This window comes from Xenia sp. Carnegie-2017, unplaced genomic scaffold (assembly GCF_021976095.1).
Source record: "Xenia sp. Carnegie-2017 unplaced genomic scaffold, XeniaSp_v1 HiC_scaffold_14, whole genome shotgun sequence".
NCBI classification, from domain to species: Eukaryota; Metazoa; Cnidaria; class Anthozoa; order Malacalcyonacea; family Xeniidae; genus Xenia; species Xenia sp. Carnegie-2017.
In genome coordinates, this window is record NW_025813447.1 from 164534 (window position 1) to 181752 (window position 17219).

The following is a 17219-nucleotide window of genomic DNA, read 5'->3' on the forward strand; positions in this document are numbered from 1 at the left end:
TTCATTTTTGGTACGCTGTTTTTTTGTAATTTCCTGGACGTTCATTTACCCTTTCATCCTCTTTTATGTTATTTAATGCAGCTTCGTTATCAACAAATTTGTTTTCGAAATCTTCTCTTTTCTCGCTCTCATCACTTCTTTTATCTTCTTCGCTTGTATACGTATCTTTTCCAACATTCGCATCTCGATTAGTTTTCTTGGGAATAAAAGCAAATAGCAGTTCGTGTTTAAATGTTCTTATATTATTTCTTAAAAGATGGTTAGTGTGTACCTCTTGTCTTCCTTGACCAAATGATTGTGTTGTCTCTTCATTTTTTTCATTTCCAGTAAACTAATTAAACAAAAGTTAAGAGAAGCAGTGAGTTGTCTTCTATATACTAAATCTACAACAATAATACTCACTTCATGAACGTATTCTCCATACGATAGAGCGATCTCTATCAGTTCTTTCTTATTTAAAATTTTTCTCGAGCGTTCTGTTTTATCATCAAATTCTTCTTCATCGTAATCATCCTCTGAGAATGGTGTACAATATGTAAATAAAAACAATGAAAATATTGAAGATTGATTCACTTGATTTACCTGAAGGTTGATTAATCCTGGCAGATGGCGAAACAAATGGGATGTGAGGAGGCCAAAACAACGGTTTCTCTGCTTTAAGCCAAAAGTCTCACTCTAGCCACTTTCCACTTCCGTTTTCCTTTCTTGTCTAAAACCAATCTTGAATTCACGAGGTCTGCCGTTGTATATCAGAAATTAGTTACTCACAAATATACAAAAATAGTTTTACCGATGTCAGCTGTTCTTGGGAGAACCATATTTAAAACCAGTTTCCGTAGCTCTTTGCACGACCAAGTCCCTTGTTTTATTTCTTCCAAAGCATCAGGATCAACAAGATCAGAGCGTATCTCCTGCACTTGATAAACGTCTTCACAGCTTTCTAATATAAAATGATACAGACTTTATTGCAGCATTGTGACACCTTTATTTGTTTTTATACAATTTAGAAACAACAAAATAAAAGTTAGTACTTGGGGAGTCAGTTGTAATCAAAGAATTGTCTTCAACATATTTGCACATGGCATCTCGGGAAATATTCAAGATTTCTCGACGAAGGCCGGGCGTTCCTGTTTAAATGAATTGATTACATTACTTCTATACCGACAATCGTATTTTAAACACAAAAATAATCCAATTCAATTCTTAACTTCTACACAAGTCTAAAATCTTTTTGATAGAAGAATTACCAGCAGCTTTAACCGTTCCATGTCCATCAAGATATAGCAAAACCATCGGATTGAGGCTCTTCTCCGATGACATTAGATCAATCTAAAAATATTTATAGAGCATGTGATTTATAGCTGTTACATTTCAAATTTAGTCAATATTTTCTGCATTAATCAAAGAGGGTACAAAAAGTTTATCATTCTTTTACCCTGTCTGCAATACGTTTTTTCTTTCTGTACACATTGTGCGCTTCACTTTGAGAAATCGATAGCTCTTTTTTCTTCAAAAATAAACTTGACGTTCAGATAGAACTCTGGTTGAGAATTCATTTACTGTCAACGTACACATAATCTTACCGGTCTCTTGCTTTTTAGAATAAACTTTTCCCCTCGTGAATTTACTTTACTTTTTATATTGGAAGACATCTCAACAATAATTTGAAGCAGTTTTCAGTAAATAAGCGACCTAATCAAATTCTAACAAACCTTGCAGAAATATTAAAGCAAATGTTTTCGGTGCCAAGTAATTTATAACGGATCGAGATGCAGCTATTTATTTATCCTGTGCGTCAAAGAATTTAAGTGTGATCTGTCATATTAGTGTTTTTATAAAAGGAAATGACAAACTTCCGTGACACTATTGTGTAAACCAGGTGAGAAAATTAGTAAAATTTCAGATATTATAAAACATACCGGAAAATGGTATGTATAACCATGATGAAATGATGGATAAAAAACAAGTAAATTTTACGAGGACTTAAAATTTCGTGTTTGTGTGTCACTATGGTGTAAACCAGATGAGAAAATTAGTAAAATTTCAGATATTATAAAACATACCGGAAAATGGTATGTATAACCATGATGAAATGATGGATAAAAACAAGTAAATTTTACGAGGACTTAAAATTTCGTGTTTGTGTGTCACTATGGTGTAAACCAGATGAGAAAATTAGTAAAATTTCAGATATTATAAAACATACCGGAAAATGGTATGTATAACCATGATGAAATGATGGATAAAAACAAGTAAATTTTACGAGGACTTAAAATTTCGTGTTTGTGTGTCACTATGGTGTAAACCAGATGAGAAAATTAGTAAAATTTCAGAGATTATAAAACATACCGGAAAATGGTATGTATAACCATGATGAAATGATGGATAAAAACAAGTAAATTTTACGAGGACTTAAAATTTCGTGTTTGTGTGTCACTATGGTGTAAACCAGATGAGAAAATTAGTAAAATTTCAGAGATTATAAAACATACCGGAAAATGGTATGTATAACCATGATGAAATGATGGCTAAAAACAAGTAAATTTTACGAGGACTTAAAATTTCGTGTTTGTGTGTCACTATGGTGTAAACCAGATGAGAAAATTAGTAAAATTTCAGATATTATAAAACATACCGGAAAATGGTATGTATAACCATGATGAAATGATGTCTAAAAACAAGTAAATTTTACGAGGACTTAAAATTTCGTGTTTGTGTGTCACTATGGTGTAAACCAGATGAGAAAATTAGTAAAATTTCAGATATTATAAAACATACCGGAAAATGGTATGTATAACCATGATGAAATGATGGCTAAAAACAAGTAAATTTTACGAGGACTTAAAATTTCGTGTTTGTGTGTCACTATGGTGTAAACCAGATGAGAAAATTAGTAAAATTTCAGATATTATAAAACATACCGGAAAATGGTATGTATAACCATGATGAAATGATGGCTAAAAACAAGTAAATTTTACGAGGACTTAAAATTTCGTGTTTGTGTGTCACTATGGTGTAAACCAGATGAGAAAATTAGTAAAATTTCAGATATTATAAAACATACCGGAAAATGGTATGTATAACCATGATGAAATGATGGCTAAAAACAAGTAAATTTTACGAGGACTTAAAATTTCGTGTTTGTGTGTCACTATGGTGTAAACCAGATGAGAAAATTAGTAAAATTTCAGATATTATAAAACATACCGGAAAATGGTATGTATAACCATGATGAAATGATGTCTAAAAACAAGTAAATTTTACGAGGACTTAAAATTTCGTGTTTGTGTGTCACTATGGTGTAAACCAGATGAGAAAATTAGTAAAATTTCAGATATTATAAAACATACCGGAAAATGGTATGTATAACCATGATGAAATGATGGCTAAAAACAAGTAAATTTTACGAGGACTTAAAATTTCGTGTTTGTGTGTCACTATGGTGTAAACCAGATGAGAAAATTAGTAAAATTTCAGATATTATAAAACATACCGGAAAATGGTATGTATAACCATGATGAAATGATGGCTAAAAACAAGTAAATTTTACGAGGACTTAAAATTTCGTGTTTGTGTGTCACTATGGTGTAAACCAGATGAGAAAATTAGTAAAATTTCAGATATTATAAAACATACCGGAAAATGGTATGTATAACCATGATGAAATGATGGCTAAAAACAAGTAAATTTTACGAGGACTTAAAATTTCGTGTTTGTGTGTCACTATGGTGTAAACCAGATGAGAAAATTAGTAAAATTTCAGATATTATAAAACATACCGGAAAATGGTATGTATAACCATGATGAAATGATGGCTAAAAACAAGTAAATTTTACGAGGACTTAAAATTTCGTGTTTGTGTGTCACTATGGTGTAAACCAGATGAGAAAATTAGTAAAATTTCAGATATTATAAAACATACCGGAAAATGGTATGTATAACCATGATGAAATGATGGCTAAAAACAAGTAAATTTTACGAGGACTTAAAATTTCGTGTTTGTGTGTCACTATGGTGTAAACCAGATGAGAAAATTAGTAAAATTTCAGATATTATAAAACATACCGGAAAATGGTATGTATAACCATGATGAAATGATGGCTAAAAACAAGTAAATTTTACGAGGACTTAAAATTTCGTGTTTGTGTGTCACTATGGTGTAAACCAGATGAGAAAATTAGTAAAATTTCAGATATTATAAAACATACCGGAAAATGGTATGTATAACCATGATGAAATGATGGCTAAAAACAAGTAAATTTTACGAGGACTTAAAATTTCGTGTTTGTGTGTCACTATGGTGTAAACCAGATGAGAAAATTAGTAAAATTTCAGATATTATAAAACATACCGGAAAATGGTATGTATAACCATGATGAAATGATGGCTAAAAACAAGTAAATTTTACGAGGACTTAAAATTTCGTGTTTGTGTGTCACTATGGTGTAAACCAGATGAGAAAATTAGTAAAATTTCAGATATTATAAAACATACCGGAAAATGGTATGTATAACCATGATGAAATGATGGCTAAAAACAAGTAAATTTTACGAGGACTTAAAATTTCGTGTTTGTGTGTCACTATGGTGTAAACCAGATGAGAAAATTAGTAAAATTTCAGATATTATAAAACATACCGGAAAATGGTATGTATAACCATGATGAAATGATGGCTAAAAACAAGTAAATTTTACGAGGACTTAAAATTTCGTGTTTGTGTGTCACTATGGTGTAAACCAGATGAGAAAATTAGTAAAATTTCAGATATTATAAAACATACCGGAAAATGGTATGTATAACCATGATGAAATGATGGCTAAAAACAAGTAAATTTTACGAGGACTTAAAATTTCGTGTTTGTGTGTCACTATGGTGTAAACCAGATGAGAAAATTAGTAAAATTTCAGATATTATAAAACATACCGGAAAATGGTATGTATAACCATGATGAAATGATGGCTAAAAACAAGTAAATTTTACGAGGACTTAAAATTTCGTGTTTGTGTGTCACTATGGTGTAAACCAGATGAGAAAATTAGTAAAATTTCAGATATTATAAAACATACCGGAAAATGGTATGTATAACCATGATGAAATGATGGCTAAAAACAAGTAAATTTTACGAGGACTTAAAATTTCGTGTTTGTGTGTCACTATGGTGTAAACCAGATGAGAAAATTAGTAAAATTTCAGATATTATAAAACATACCGGAAAATGGTATGTATAACCATGATGAAATGATGGCTAAAAACAAGTAAATTTTACGAGGACTTAAAATTTCGTGTTTGTGTGTCACTATGGTGTAAACCAGATGAGAAAATTAGTAAAATTTCAGATATTATAAAACATACCGGAAAATGGTATGTATAACCATGATGAAATGATGGCTAAAAACAAGTAAATTTTACGAGGACTTAAAATTTCGTGTTTGTGTGTCACTATGGTGTAAACCAGATGAGAAAATTAGTAAAATTTCAGATATTATAAAACATACCGGAAAATGGTATGTATAACCATGATGAAATGATGGCTAAAAACAAGTAAATTTTACGAGGACTTAAAATTTCGTGTTTGTGTGTCACTATGGTGTAAACCAGATGAGAAAATTAGTAAAATTTCAGAGATTATAAAACATACCGGAAAATGGTATGTATAACCATGATGAAATGATGGCTAAAAACAAGTAAATTTTACGAGGACTTAAAATTTCGTGTTTGTGTGTCACTATGGTGTAAACCAGATGAGAAAATTAGTAAAATTTCAGATATTATAAAACATACCGGAAAATGGTATGTATAACCATGATGAAATGATGGCTAAAAACAAGTAAATTTTACGAGGACTTAAAATTTCGTGTTTGTGTGTCACTATGGTGTAAACCAGATGAGAAAATTAGTAAAATTTCAGATATTATAAAACATACCGGAAAATGGTATGTATAACCATGATGAAATGATGGCTAAAAACAAGTAAATTTTACGAGGACTTAAAATTTCGTGTTTGTGTGTCACTATGGTGTAAACCAGATGAGAAAATTAGTAAAATTTCAGATATTATAAAACATACCGGAAAATGGTATGTATAACCATGATGAAATGATGGCTAAAAACAAGTAAATTTTACGAGGACTTAAAATTTCGTGTTTGTGTGTCACTATGGTGTAAACCAGATGAGAAAATTAGTAAAATTTCAGAGATTATAAAACATACCGGAAAATGGTATGTATAACCATGATGAAATGATGGCTAAAAACAAGTAAATTTTACGAGGACTTAAAATTTCGTGTTTGTGCGACACAATGGTGTAAACCAGATGAGAAAATTAGTAAAATTTCAGATATTATAAAACATACCGGAAAATGGTATGTATAACCATGATGAAATGATGTCTAAAAAACAAGTATAACCACGATGGTTATACTTCTATAAATCAAAGTTCTAATCCCTTGTAACCTCACGTACAGGCGTTTTTTGTTCATGGTATCGATCTTTTAAATTTTATTGGATTAAATTATTCGTGTTCTTTAGGTTCTATACTAGTGATTCCAGAGCTTTTATTAATGATCGAATTCATACGATTCCTGTTTTACTATGTACTATTTCTGAGTTGTCTTTACCAGTGTACAGCGGATACCTCCTTTATTCGCGTGGTTGTAAGTGATGTTATACCTACAAGAAAATGGACGCAATACAAACTTCAAAGCGATATGTAATTTAAAGATTTTGAAAGTGAAACCTTAAAGATGTAAATATTTTAACGTGTTTAAAGCTACAGCGTTTTGAATATGGAATCTCCCACGCCTGCATTACAGTCGGTAAGTTAATTTGAAACTGACAATTCAGAAAAATTATCGTGAAATGAAAGCCAATGAACTTAAATTTTGTGTTTCTTTTTTTTTATTTCAGAGGGGCAAAGGAAAGAATCCTAAAGTTCCTGTCAGCTACCTGAGGTAAGTGTTGGCATTCTGTGCATAATTTCATTAACTATATTGTTTATGAGTACGACTAAACTAGTAAATTTATTTGCACAAAAACAGCCGTCTTCGACAAAACTAAATCCCTTTTATGAATTGTGAACGTGTGAACTTTGTAAAATATGCACTTGCACGGTTCAAAAGTACTTTTTGTTCAAATTTACTTAACATTTTTTTTTCACCAAAAACTTTTGAAAGAGCATTATACCAACAATATTTATAATACTTATCTAGACCAGACAGAAGCCACTATGGCATGAGAACAGACCACTTTTTCAGCTCAATCAGAGCAAGACTGAGGATGGCCGGCCAGGTTAGTTGTGTTTGAACCTCTTCACTGCCAGCAAGCAACATTTTACTCATGACTTTTGCAGACTCTGGTGCAAGACGGAGTAATGGAGGACTGACGAATGTCAATGCTGTATTATCCTCAATCAATTCAACTACCTCCAAGAAACAATCAGGCTCAACACTTCAATCTTCGCACAAGAAGGATAGAGAAGCGATCAGAAGCTCATTGGTCAGTATTCGTTCAGAAGGTGGAATATTACGCCAAATTGATAGATGACATAACATACAACTCTCAAAAGGTAAATATCGTGTGTTTTTTTTTCTCTAACCGAGTGGTGTTTTCTTCGTTTTGTGTCGGTCATTTTATAATCCGATGTTTACGAGTGTATTCATTTAGATAATTCAAGTCGGCATGTTTGAGTTGCATTGCAATGAATTGATTCGCGGTCTCAGCAAACGAGCTGATGGCTTAAGAAGTAAATTACTACAGAGTGATTAAAGATCATCAGTTGATGAACAAAAGGTAACGCTGCTGGGTCTTTTGTTTCTGTACCTTCGGCACAGGCGATAAGTGATGTTTTGCCTTGTTTGAACCCATTGTTAAACTTGGCTAGTCTTTAGAAAGTGTGTACTTCATACACTTTGCCGTTGGGGGATGCCTTGCTCTTAAAACTGAAACCTTTGATAATTTCGTATATCCATCTAAACACAGACTGCACGGTGTACTAATTACAAACTTAGATATTGTGCTGAACAGCGTCATGGTGAATGATAATTGAGCAGTTCTTAAAAAAATTTGTCAAAACCTAAATAAAGAAAACTAAAAAATAGAATGGCAAAATGCATTTCTCATCAGTTGTCACGTCTGCTTGAATGAAAACAAAAATTTACTTTTATTATGATGACACCATAACTTTATAGTTATCCTCGTTTTGGTTTTCAACATTTCTTTTAAGAACAACTCAATTGTCATTTACCATGACAAATACGCTGTTCATAGCAATATTTAAGTCGGTTAGTTACCAACAGAGTGGGTGGGTCTATGTAAGTTTCATCAGGCAAGGGAAGCAAAGCAACAAATTGGCCTCCACTCCAACTGGATTCCTGAGAGAAGGAATTGTTCAGAAGCTATGTCAGCTTCTTGCACTCGGAGCTCAGCAAACAAATTGCATTCCCACGTAGAACTTTGGATGTCGACTTTGGGTTGTATGAAGGGGGGTTTAAAGGACGACGTTCCTGACATATTGGATGTCCTGTCATTAGTTGACGTAGATGGAGAACTTAAACCTCTGGTTCGTAAATACATTCACAGCTTATAATTATATTTGCTTGGCTTGAGTGTTGTTGCATCTTTAATTATATTGTCAATTTCAAATGCATGGCTCGATTTCCAAATGTTAGAAAACATAAGATGATATCTTTTTCGTTGTATTAAAAAATTTGTGTCTCATGCATCAAATTCCATTCACGTGATTTCAACCAAATTTAATTCTTGTTACGAAGGATTCTTGTTATGAAAGAAAATTGGAAGAAAATGAATCTAAACTTGATACAGCGATCCGTCTTTGTGTAACTGTTGTTGCTTGCTCACCTGAATCAGTTCGTGCGACACAGATGTTGGTATGTTTTGTACTACAATATAAACATTTAATTTGCTCTAAGAATTATTATATAGCTCACACCTTCAACAAAAGTAGTTTGCAACCCCTTTGACATCTCTTTTTCAGAGCAAAAAATGCTCGTTTTGCTTTTCTTTCGATGATAATTAAAACTTATATCGGAAAACATATGTTGTAATTCTTGATTTTTTGCTTGGAAATCCAGAACCTGCTGTTTGGAATTCGGATTCCATTTAGTCAACACTAGAATCAAAAGTTTCAAGGAATCCTGAATATACATATTCGTATTCTCATTCTTCATTGCACCCTCAACCTCAGTGAAGAAACCGGGTTCATACAATGGAATCTTACATCCAAAATTCTGTTTGAGTTGCCTTTCATATGCTCGTTTCTGGTGCCAATAAATTTTTTCTTTCTTTTAAATAATAGGGTTGCCATTTTATCTGGAGTATGTACGAAATAATGCCAATAATGACAAGAAGAAATGCTCCAGAGATGAACCAGCTGCTTTACAATCTCTTCATCGCTGTGTTCAATGCTCTTGAAGAGTTGCACCTCTTTAAGAAGGTATAGTTCTTTACAGTCTACTCCTTCTTTCTGTATAAAATAGAGTCTTGATCGAATGACCAATTCGAGACTGCCGTATCAATAAGTGTGTTCATACACATACATGTGTTCTTTGTTTAGGCCTTTCTTAAACATCAAGGAACTTAGTTCTGTAGCAAAGCGAAGAACGCGTGAAGTTTCAACGGGATCTGTTACTTCTTTTACTACAAGCCAAAAAAATATTAGATTATCCAGAATGTATCCTGATGAAGACAGAGACTCGGAGTCGATTGGTTCGTATGTGGTTTTTGTTGCAGACATACTGCATTGTTAGGGAAAGCAACGCTGTTTTTTTTGAATTTTTTTCAAAAGCTTTCATTTTTCAGATGAGCAATTTAAACCATTTTTGAACAAGTTCAGCACACAAGACGAAGGAAAACAAGTCTTTGATTCGCTCTATGAGCTTAGGACTCCACGAAATGCAATTTTAAAATTTCAGGGCAAACTGTTAACCTGGCACTGGATAATGAAAGCATACAGGTACATTGGCCGGCTCTTGCCAATGTTTTTCAAAAGTTCTGATAAAATCTATTCTATGAAAAATGAAAAGGAGACATCAATGAAAACTACGTCGACAAAACACTTTGCTTGAATACCTCAGTCAACGTCTATGTATTTATTTGGTTCATTTTTCATATGATAACTCATTTTAGACAAGAGCATTTTATGAAACTTAGTTGTTACTCAATAACGTTACAGTAAAGCTAGATAATTGGTTTTTTTGGAAAAGTTCTTACAGGCTTCAGTTTCTTTTCATTTTTCATGTTGTATGTTGTGAGCAGTTTCTATTTCAAAAAGTACCCATTGCGATATTGCTTTTCTAGTCATTGTGCAACATCGCTCACACACTTCTGAAGCTCTCCTTAACCGATACCGTGTCATCAGAGCTAACAGAACTGCAAAAGTAAGGAAGTTAATGGCATTTTTAAAAATTTTGTGTTTCGGTGTGCACGTATACTTTCCTACGGAGCGTTCTATTATATGAATGTTTTATGTAATCTTACTCTTTACATCCCGAGCAGTGCAATAGAAAATCCGGTTGACTGGTATGAATCCAATAGTTGAGTGAACAGTTTTCAGTCTTAGCTATATCATTGTAATGTCTTCTTTAACTTCTTTCAAGAAATGCATTTTCAAACTCGTTACCACACTGTGCGTGAAATAAAAGTAGCCGATCATACAAAACCGTAGACTTTTCACTGTGAGAAAGCAGAAAATTGCTTGGTGATTATTTACACTATGCGTACCTTCTGATAGGTTTTATTGAGAATGTCTTCATTTGCCATGAAGTCAATGCAACTGCCTGAATGGTGCGCGTGTCAAAATTGAATGGAATTGATAGAGAAATGACATAAATGCATGAAACATTTTATGAGTTATAAAATATGAGGCAGAAAGCAATATTTTTTGAAACTTTGCTCTGTTCATGGTGTTATATACGTAAGCTTACGATGGCTACCTCCGCCAAGCTCACTCCGTACATCTATCATCACAACCTGATGAAAACATTTAATTAAGCTTCGTTGGTCGTATGACCTTCTGTTTGCCTTCAAAATTGATCTAAGAGAAAGTTTTGCGTTTGACGTCTCCGGCAAATGAGAACAATGCACAGCCAATTGGCCCAAGAGTTCTCTTGTATAATGCTGAGTTCTTCTCTTGGTAATTCGCAAGATCAGTTGTTGTACGAACTTCTGTTTTATAGATTCATGTTAGAAGCATTACCAAATATTGACTGGTCTGCCGAAGAAACAATTCCTGCCTTAAACCTGATTTTGAAAAGAATCAATTTAACCTTTACAAAGATTACTGACAACGAACGCCACCACCAAGGAAAACATTAAAACATGAAAACATGAAAACATGAAAACATTAACTTTAATGTTTTAATGTTTTAATGTTTTTATGGTAAGCACGGGTTGTTTGTAGAAAACGAAAAGTTTGCCGAGGCGAGTTCCAACTCCACCTTTCCATATGAACCATTTTTCAGGTACCTTATTTTGTGTTGATTCACTACATGTTCAACAACTTTTTTAGAACTTTTTCTGGCCATATCCATTGTTGCTACACAGAAGCCAACATTGGAACGTCACAGTTGTGCTTCTCAAAGGTAAATATTGCCACAGCCTTTGTATAAATAAATGTTTAAAGTGTAGCGGCAGAACGTTAATCGGGGGAGGGGGGTCGGTCGGTACAACAGAATATATGAACAATCCCACCCCAAGTAACGTTCTAGCACCGACTCTGATTTTTCCTTGGTGTTCGTTTGAATTAGTTTTATGCACATAAATCCGCAATTTTTTATAAGTATATATTATATGGAAGCCAACCTTTGCAAAGCAACCAGATGTCCTATGCTTGTAAAGACCTCACGCTTGGACATTGAGTGTAGCTTTAATTTTGCAGGTTTATATTTAACCATATCGAAGCAAACGGCTGTAACAGCTCGGCCTTTCACCAAGGTAAGTCATGTGTTTGCTTTAAAAAGAGTTTGTTTAGGGACGAAAAAATGTTTAGAATGAATGTTGAAATAAGTTAGGTTTATTAATTCTTTTAAAGTAAAAAAAATTAGCTGATCTCAAGGATTACCAGCAAAAGGATTCCAGCGTTTCTTGATTTTTTTATAAAATGTTGTTTTGAGCTGCAATTAAAATAAATTGACAGGCGAACGCCTCAAGTTCAAGCAGAAAAAATCGTGCATATTTACTCAAAACAGTAACGATAAAATTCTTAATTGAAAGCAAATTTATTCCCGTGATTATAAATCAAACGCTACCAGTCGAATAAGCACTCGTCTCAAACAAATCATTTTTAGCCTTCATGTATCTTTATTTATAAGAATAGAAGAAAAGATAGGTGTTTACTACATAATAATGTTCGGCTCAAGTATGAACATTGATATTTGAACGCTGATTTTCGATAATTTTTGCTGTTCTCTGAACGCTGATTCTCTCAGTTTTCCTGTGCGATCACACAGGAAACATTTTTTCCATTAATTTCATCCTATTATTGTTACATGCACATTTCAGCATGTAGAAAATATTTTACTACGATAAATTCGTACAAACGAAATAAATAATTCGCTCTGATTCCGATTTCGTAACTTTTTCAGTCTTTATTGACTCCTGCACATTTTGTATTTAGTTTCTTATAAAAGGCAAAAATTATTTTTACTGGTATTACCTAAATTCTTTAACGGATAAAAATGAACTACAATAATTTAATATTTTTAAAAAACAATATTCTCCGTAACGTCCACACAACATCTGCGCTATCATAGCCCAGCGGTCTTCATTTTGTCTCCGCAGGTGGAGAGATCAATAAGCAAGACAACTTCGGGCGAACCTCTCTACACCTGGCTGTGTCTGACGAAATGGCCGACTTTTTGTTGCAAAACCACGCAGATATTGATGCAAGGACAGTAGGTAATTACAGACTCCGATACATGATGCATAAAAATAATTCCATGAAATCACTTCAACTGCTATAGGGATGTCAAACAAATATTGACTCACTTGACTATAGAAACAGGACACCATTACACGTAAACAGCATTGATGAAAACAGCATTAAGATGAAAAAAAACACCAGTCTACTGATAAAATGTAGGAAAAGATTAGAATGAAAATTTTATGTCATCAATTGACGTACAATGATTGTTATTTAAACGTTGTGCTCTATTCTGTTTGTATGATGTACTTTAACTACTTGCAATTCGTTATAGCGCATTTGCTTTGAGTAGTTTGCACAAAAAAGCAATTTATCCATTCTTTGAGGAATATTCACTGAACATATACAATACGATAATGGTCGATGGCGTTAAATAAGATAGCTTTGTATATTGTAATCAACAATTGCCTTACAAAAAATTCATTATGATAACATTTCATTGAATCTATGAAACCTCGCCATTGCGTTCTTTTAGTTGGCTGCAGAATGGACGAGAGACAAAACAGCAAAAGCATTGATAGACGAAGGCGCTTCGCCTTGTCTCCTTGATTCATCCGGGGATTCGGCATTGTCAGTTTTGATTGAACGACTTCCACAGGTGGCTTTAGAAGTTCTCGACAAACTCCACACGACTGATATTATAACAAGGAAGGAATTTAATTTCATAAATTTTCTTGAGTTATCGCGAATGAGCGCAAAGACGAAGAAAGCTCGCACTCCACTTGAAGCTGCCGTTCTCACGAGGAAGTTCAACATTGTATCCTATCCCGTCATGCAACGACTCATCAACCAAAAGTGGAGTAATTTCGGTCGCATGACAACGATCATAGACCTTTGCTTTTTTATCATTCTTCCCTGTTTTTTGTCAAACCTCCATCAACTGGTCAGAATGAAAATAGGATTCCATCTGAAGCTTTGAATAGTTTGACAAAAAGATTGCCATCTAACGAAGAAGAGCAAATGAAAACATCCAAGCAATATTGGTAGACAGCGAAGACAAGAGGATACATAACGAAAGGAAAGCGATAATGAAAAGGACGAAAAAAATGGTCAAATCAGAAATAAAAGAAAATCCAAACAAAGTGATCCAGAAATGAGTTTTACTTAAGTTTTGAGCCTTCTTTACTGAGCTCATCAAATAATTTTACAAATGAGGATACAATCCCTATATATAGCTGACATTTCTCTTTAGGAAAGAAGAACTTTAAAACAAATTTCTGACAACACTTTCCTTTGTAACAAAAGAGCTATAAATTTTGTAATTGCCATGTTTAAGACATTTTTCTTTTCTGTGTTTAAAGAAAATATCGTACAAAAACGTGGGCATATTATACCTTTTGCTGTCGGTGGTGAGGATGTTGCTCAATACTCATAGGTTATCATTATGGGCATACAACAAAGTTAAAGTTTGTATTTTGAAATTTTTCCCGGTCATTCACATATGAGTTGGAAAATTAAAACGCCACTATTACGATGACATGTTAAAAGTAAACTTTGAGTCATTGCACCAAAATATCTTTGGCATAGTTTTAATTAGAAAATATGTAAAACAGCCCGTGACGAGAAATAAAGTCCATGTCTATACGCGACTATATTATGAGTGTGAATCGAAGATGCAATACATCAAGAGTGGCTAATATCATTCCACACTTCACTGGATGATCCCTACTAGCTGGGCTAATGCACACATTACCTAAAATAATAAAGAATATTATGTTATTTTACAAATTGTCCTCTTCATACCCTGCAAAGTGTTCATTTTTTTAAAATTTAAAGTTGTTCAAATAACATGGTAAGCACAAGCTGGAAGTGGAATTCCTTTGTCTCGAAGAATGCCATGTACCATTCTTGTAAATTGCCTATATGCAACAACTTGAAAAAACCTGAAAAGGCATAATACAAAAGGTTCATTAAAAGAGGTAGGTGTCCATAAAATACAAATTTTGCAAGTGTGCATTCATAGATAACCCAGACAGAAGCATTTAACTATTAATTGTAACAAACCTTTGCTCCAAGAATCCTTTACGATATCTAACTCCATCTCTTCTTGAGGCAAATGGCATCAAATCCTGGATGCTCTGTGATGCATTTTGGCTGCCTTCCTAATTCGTATACCACCATATGATCTTGCATTTCAATCAATGCAATTGATAATTTTGTGGCAACATCTACATTCTTTTAGATTAACCAAGAGAGGAACACGGCACTTACCACAATTGCACCTAAGAAAGTTCTCTGTCAAAATCTTTGGCAACAATAAATAAACAAATTTTCCAACTTTTCTTACCAAGAATCAAGAGGAACTTCATTTTGCATTCTGCGTTCGAGCTCTTCTGTTTGGCGTCTTTCTTCTTCTTTCTCTCTATTATAGTTTTCTAACCACTCATCATCAGCAAGTGGTTCGTTTTGTAGTTCCATCTTGTAATGTTACTTTTATCTTTAAAATCCTTTTAATAATAGTCTTTTTTATATTTTTATAAGTCAAATATGTATATGTATTCAATTTTGTAAATAGCTACTGAAAAGCCCTATAGGGAGTACCTATTGTTAGTCATTAAATCAATCATTAATAGACTGATATAGCTTCTACAGGTAGCAAAAGTGAAGCCTAATTATATATGCAAAATTCACTTCCGGGTACCACGGCGAGATACAAATTACTATAGAAATGTATGGCGGATAACGTTTACAAACATGGATTTTCGAATATTTAAGACCTTTCGCGACTCCTTACTAACCTCAAGTATTAGTCATGGATAGAACAGGTTATGCGAATCATTTGAAATCAAAATGATTCCGATAGCTGTAAAATATCGACGTTAGTGTTGGTTTAAAAGTTGTAAATGCGAGAATGTATTTTGTCCCATCGTTGCCAATGCACGATAGTTCACTGCTCGCTTTCCAATTTCTGAGGCAGTTATGATCTAGTATACGTTTCAGTTCTTTAGAAATGAGGTGAGTTACTTTTTTTATCATTTTTTCTTTATGTTGAGAGATTGTTGACATTTTATTTTTGCTGTAACTTCATTTTTCTTGAGCAAAGTACTACTGATGCTTAAACAAGACAAGTCTATTTAGTTTCTTTCGCACTTTATCTTTAGTTTCCATTTCTGTAGTTGTTTTTCTCAAATGGTATACTCGCACTTTGCGCTTAATTATTCAAAGAAGTATGATTTTCATTGACATTAAAATCTAACAAATGCGTTCTACACACATTAGGACACTTTAGTATACAGCTTTTGAAACATCAAGGTAATGTAGCCAGCCAGGTATGAATTTGCAGGTCCTCTTTATAATCATCTTGGTTTTGGTTTGTCCCTTAAGTTAGTTTAAATTATCAACAGCAACATATGACTGTGTCCACGGCTTATAATTACAAGTGTGTCCAATTGTATCCAGTATATCAGTTTCACATTGCCTTGTGCTAATTCCTTTACAGCCATGAATACTGCTTCTCAGCAACAGTTAATTGTCTACAGCTGTAAATTGGTCAACTGTTGGATTGTTAAAGTCACACTTTACAAGTGGAATAAAGCTCTTGTCTTTCTTATTACTACAAGACTCAAGACTGATGATGAAACTGTTGCTGAAAAGGATTGTAATGTCAACTGCAATTCATATTCATACCATCCCTAACTACATTCATATCTTAAGAATAATTTTAATGTTTTTGGAAAAATATTTAAATCATTAATATTACATTCATACTAACTTCTGGAATTTGCTTAGCACTTAGAAGAGGAAAGTAAAATTTAGAGTAAAAAATGAGATTTTAATTTATATTATTTCTGAGTATAAGAACATTAATTTTGAGATCAGTGTGAAAAAGGGCGCGGAATTATAAACTGGCGCTGTTTTCATACACGAAGTTACTGCTTTCAACTGCGATTGATTCAAAAAATGGGTAGACTAGGGATGCAATGTTGTGCATTCGGCTGCAACAAAAGAAAAAAAAATAAAACAACTGAGTTAAATCGGAGTGATAGTGATGGCTCACCTGACGAAGAGACTGCGACAAAAAGGCAACAACCTCGCTCGTTTCACAGGTATAAAGTTCTCTCTATCAATTACTAATTCACCTGTTTTTCGTAAATTGTAGCTGTTACAAGGGGAACAAGAAAAATACAAAAATAGCTATAATTATTTATGAAGTCTACGTAACCGTCCATTGCTCTCGTTATACAAATACGAACAAAAGAAAATTATTGATTGTCCAGGCTCCCAGCCGATCCGAGCCAAAAAAAAATATGGGTTGAGAAAATCAGAAGAAAAGATTGGTTAC

The 17219-nt window shown here is 33.3% G+C and overlaps 2 long non-coding RNA genes across 3 annotated transcripts; both read left to right on the forward strand.

Annotated features, from left to right (window-relative positions):
* Positions 1 to 6728: 6728 nt before the first annotated feature.
* On the forward strand, positions 6729 to 14529 carry LOC124434342. Of its 2 annotated transcripts, XR_006944746.1 has the most exons (13): positions 6729 to 6815; positions 6907 to 6950; positions 7209 to 7287; positions 7349 to 7564; positions 7663 to 7788; positions 8769 to 8885; positions 9314 to 9451; positions 9572 to 9970; positions 10315 to 10394; positions 11525 to 11597; positions 11894 to 11949; positions 12796 to 12912; positions 13413 to 14529. It is a non-coding gene; the product is annotated as an uncharacterized LOC124434342 (long non-coding RNA). The 2 variants fall into 2 exon arrangements; XR_006944747.1 differs by lacking the exons at positions 11525 to 11597; positions 11894 to 11949; positions 12796 to 12912; positions 13413 to 14529 and adding an exon at positions 11193 to 11211.
* Positions 14530 to 15728: 1199 nt separating this feature from the next.
* Positions 15729 to 16694, forward strand: LOC124434778. The gene is made up of 2 exons (XR_006944886.1): positions 15729 to 15892; positions 16377 to 16694. It is a non-coding gene; the product is annotated as an uncharacterized LOC124434778 (long non-coding RNA).
* Positions 16695 to 17219: the final 525 nt, after the last annotated feature.